General features: G+C 45.0%; 1 non-coding gene across 1 annotated transcript; it reads left to right on the top strand.

Moving 5' to 3' along the window:
* Nucleotides 1–1,582: 1,582 nt before the first annotated feature.
* On the top strand, nucleotides 1,583–1,689 carry LOC131483313 (U6 spliceosomal RNA). Its single transcript, XR_009247617.1, has one exon. It is a non-coding gene; the product is annotated as a U6 spliceosomal RNA (small nuclear RNA).
* Nucleotides 1,690–4,840: the final 3,151 nt, after the last annotated feature.

Below are 4,840 nucleotides of genomic sequence, written 5' to 3'. Positions count from 1 at the left end.
TGAGGACTCTCTCTCAAACAAAGAATAAGAAAGAAATAAAAAAATTTAACAAGAACCCAGTTGGTAAAGGGGATGCTAGAGCCAACAGAAGTGTTACTTCTTGTCACGTATATTTATTAAATTGAAATGATTTGAAGTGACAACTTCTTGCCACTTGTATTTATTAAATTTGTCAATTCCTTTCATTTTGGCAGGCTTCAGTTTCTCCACAAGTGAAAATGGATGCATAATACTTCCTAGATTTTCTGTGGCTAAGGTCTTTTCCAGATATAGAATGGCTTCTAGTTCTGCAGATGGAGCAGACACTTGTCATTCTGTTTGGACACTCAGCATGCAAAGTCCTTCTTTCTGAATCTTCCAAGCATTGAGACATGGCCTACTTTCTTTCATGCACACTTTTTTCTTGGAAGACCACTAAGTGACTCATCAAACAATTCTGCCAATCAAATGTTTCTGCTCCAGTCTCTGGATCAGAAACTGATGCAGAATGTATTCTGGCAAACCAAAGCAGCCCCTGCATCATTCTAGTTGCAGTTCTAGATCCTAGCTACAACCTTGGTACCCAATGTTGACAGTGTTGGGCATGCAAACTGTGATGTCTTCTACTCTGCCTATCCAAGGATGAAGTTCCCACAGTGTGCCTGGCTGTGGAGTTTTTAAAGCTGTGATCGTGCAGGTACTGGAGTAGATTGTGTTATGTTAGTCAGCTTTCTTTAAATACCTCTCTTTTTTTTTTCTTAAAATAGCCACAAGGCTTCTACAACTTGTAATAAGTTTTGGACTTAGGAGATTTTGGAGGCATGAACACCTTGGTTTTGAGAATGTTTTTCTGATATTTAGGACTCAGTTTTTCTTTTTGTCTTTAAAGATTTATCTGAAAAGGAGAGGGAGAGAGATAGAGAAATAAAGAGGGAGAGAGAGAGAGAGAGAGAGAGAAAGAGATGCACATACAGGAGAGTGAGTGAGAGTATGAATCTTCCACTCGGTGGTTCTCTCCTCACATGGCTATAATGGCCCAGGCTGGGCCAGGCTGAAGGCCTGAGCCTGTAACTCTAGTATTTAAACCATTTTTTTTTGCTGTTTTGCCAGCACATTAGCAGTTAGCTATATTCAAGGTGTAGCACTTCAACTGGTGCTCCAAGATGGGATGCCAACATTGCAAGTGGCAGCCTAACCAGCTGCACCACAATGCTGTCTTCCTTGTTTTTAGAAGTATTAAGCAGTATGTGTGTATTTCTATAGCAAGTGTACAATAGAGGACAATAATGGGTTAACAGCCTGGTAGCTTCTATGTGGTACTGCCAGCTGCTTGGGAGTTACATTGATGGGCAGTGCTCTTCCATGTGGTACCAAGATTGGTCTGTGTGACCAATCGCAGATCTTAGAAGTTATGGGCTGCCATGTGTGCTAGAAAGTGATGAGAGCCTATGGCTTCTGTCCCGAGTGTCCTCTTAGCCTCCCTTCTATAGGATTCCTCTTTCTGGGGGAAGTCATTTGCCATATTGTGAGTGACCCCAGCGGAGCAGTCCATGTAGTAAGCAGTAGCGGCTTTTGTTTGAAAGCCAGTGAAAAACCAAGTCTGGTGCTCGCTTCGGTAGCACATATACTAAAATTGGAACGATACAGAGAAGATTAGCATGGCCCCTGCGCAAGGATGACACGCAAATTCGTGAAGCGTTCCATATTTTTAATCATAGGTTGTGGTTAAGAACTTGTTTTTTGTTTTTTTTTTTAACATACTGGTTACGCAAAACCATGTCAATTCCATAATGTTACAAATTGCTGTTAATGTTATATTGGGACTCTTAATTGACTGGGATGATATTCTACCAGCTCTAACTTTGGACCAGAAATGGTCTCCTCAAGAAACTGTTCAACCTATCTGGACAATAAGTAGCTGGACTCTATGTTTGGTATATGTTTGTAAGGAAAGAATCTTGATTGAATTTGAACTGTAATACTGCACCAAGGTGGAGGAATCCACCAGGGGGGAGGGGAGGGGGAGGGGTGGGGGGATTCCCAGAGCCTATGAAACTGCCACATAATGCAAAATAATTAATAAAAAAAAGTCAAAACAAAAAAAAACAAAAAAAACCCCAAGTCTGGCCAACACCAGTGCAAATGAATTAGAAGTGGATTTCCCCCCAGTCCAATCTTGAGATGGTTACAACTCTGGCTGACAGCTGGACTGCAACCTCATGATATAAACTGAACTGAGATCTCCCAACTAAGCTGTTCCTAAACTCTCAATCCTTCAAATCTGTGTGAGATAAAGAGTATTCCTGGTTGCATCTTGTTCATTTGTGGGTGGGGATAACTTGTTACAAAGATAACCAATCTTTTATAGAAAGTGTTTTTGTTTCTTAGTATGTGTAATTGATGAATGAAAAGAATGATAAAAGGATAGTAGGAGGATTTAAGATTTTGAAAGATTTTATTTGAAAGGCAAGGAGTGGGGAAAGACAGGGAAAGAGACCTTTGCTTTTCTGGTTCTCTCCCCAAATGGTGGCAACAGCAGGAACCTCAGGTCCTGAACCCCAGGCTGAAACCAGGAGCCAGGAACTCCATGTGAGTCTTCTACATGGGTGGCAGGATCTCACGTGCTTGAACCATCATCCATTTCTTCCTAGGCACATGAGCAGGAAGATGGACTGGAAGTGGAGTAGCCAGAGTGCAAACTGGTACTCCAGTATGGGATGCAGCTGTGTGAAGCAGCAATTTAGCCACACTAAATTGTGCCACACACAACTGTGCCACAATGCCAGTCCCCAAAGTGATAAGCCTTCAACCAGCTATGCAGACAGTAAAATAGGTAGCATTCGTGAAGATGAGAGCGATTTTCTACATGAGAAAGATCAATAGCCCTATAGAAAAATTGGTGTGTGATTATAGGAAGTCACTTAATTGGATGGCTCCTTATCAAACTGTGACAACAGTGTCTATTTTACAGGGTTATTAAAGTGGCTCAGAAAGTTTTCTGCATTCATTATACAAGGCAAACAGAAATTTCCAGAAAAATTGGCAATCAGATAGCCAATAATCATATGAACTGATGGTCTCCCTCAATAATGGATTGGGGGTAGTGGATCCACGAGGACCCGGGATAATGTCTGGCAACTCATCAGTGCTCCATAAAGCTTGTTGAGTGGATGAGACTTGGAAAGATGTGACCAAGAGCACAAAAGGTGCACATGCGTGGTGGGAGAGATTCCAGCAGAAAGACAAGCAGGGGGGAATAACAAGAGGAAGCAGTCCTGACTGCATGAGAACAAGCAGCGATGCCGTGTGAAGGGAGCTCGGGACGTTTGCAGCAGAATTGAAAGTGAGTTTGAGGGGGCCCACATGACAGAGCAGCCTTTGAGGCCCTTGGGAGGACTCCGGTTCTTGCTCTGGAGTTGTGAAGAGCCAGATGCAGGCTTTGATCACAGAGGACCCTATTGGGTTGGACTTGGGATATTGTGCTGCAGACTGAAGGCCAAGGGCAGAAGTAGGGAAGCCACCATCAGGAGACTGTGGTGACTCAGGCAGGAACTGGAGCCAGGTTGTTAGCAGTGGAGATGGTGACAAGTGGCCAGGTTTTAAATGCTTTCGCAGGTGGCACAGGGTTGGCTTCACTGGCATAGGACCTGTGCTGCCACACAAGGCCTTGTGCTAAACTCTTCAGGGCCTGACAAGTTGAATAGCAGCTTTGCATTTTGCACTGTTCATGGGGTCACATGTGTGGCATGGTCAGTCCTGGATGGAAACCTCAGGACTCGTCCAGAGCTTACAGGCAGGGTGTGAGTGAACAGAGAGGTGTCAGAGCTCACGCCGGAGCCTGGGCCCCAGCAGCTGAAGCTGGAGTTACAAGAGAGTGAGATTAGCAAGGCGAGGGGAAAGAGGGGCTAATAGAGAGAAGGCCTTTTCTAGAACAGGGGAGTCCTGCGGGAACTGTATGGAGGTCCCCTTTGGATAGAGTGTTCTGGGCCCAGGTTTCTGCCGCAGAGCTGTCCCCATCCTAGTCTGACTTGAGCCATACTGGCACAACAGCAGCGACAACAGCTGTGTCCTCCTCAGGGACAATGATGTGACCTCAGAGGGAAAAGGGAGACGCACGCCACTGACTTATTTTTAGAATTTCCCATCACTCCTCAGCAGCAACTGGGAGAGCTGGCTGCAAAATTCCGAGGCACGATGAAAACCTTTAATTAGGAGTTAAAGACTTTAACCCGCCTAGAACTTGGTTTCATTCCTAAATCCTACAATTTCAAAAGAGAAAAAAAAATTTCAGAGGACACAAAACACCATGCAACACAAAGCCGTGGACATGTGGAGCCAGAACAATCGTGGTGTCCTTGGCAGTCAGACATCCACACTCTTCCAAACATTGCAAGGAACGCGTTCTCCCCATCTGAACCATAGCCTTTCCTCCTTGCCGCTAGTTTAGCTGACTCAGCAGGGAATATCTGCATTCTCCCTCTTAACAACGCCCCCCGCACACTGCTGCTGTGGCCACGGCTAGGCATCCCAAATGAACCATATGATAACCTGGGGTTTCATTTTGCTGTTGTTGTTCTGTGAAAAATGGCACATGCTTCTGTTTCAGAGATGCAAATTTGCCACAATTTGTGGGGAGGGCTCACAGGCTACTGACAAGACTGCTCTGCTCCGGAGGCTGACTACTGACACGTTTGAGAGGGAGAAAGAGCCCTTGCTTGGAGTCTCTCAGATGTAAATAATGCAAAGTTTAGAAGTGCTCACCTCTGCACCCAGGCAGGCTGCTGGGAACTTGTGCAGTGGGAGAGATGAAATTGCTGAGACAAGCGGTGGGGGCAGCAGGTGCACTGGCCTGGACTTGATT

This window comes from Ochotona princeps, chromosome 24, assembly GCF_030435755.1.
Source record: "Ochotona princeps isolate mOchPri1 chromosome 24, mOchPri1.hap1, whole genome shotgun sequence".
NCBI lineage: Eukaryota > Metazoa > Chordata > Mammalia > Lagomorpha > Ochotonidae > Ochotona > Ochotona princeps.
This window is presented reverse-complemented; position numbering and strand designations above follow the sequence as displayed.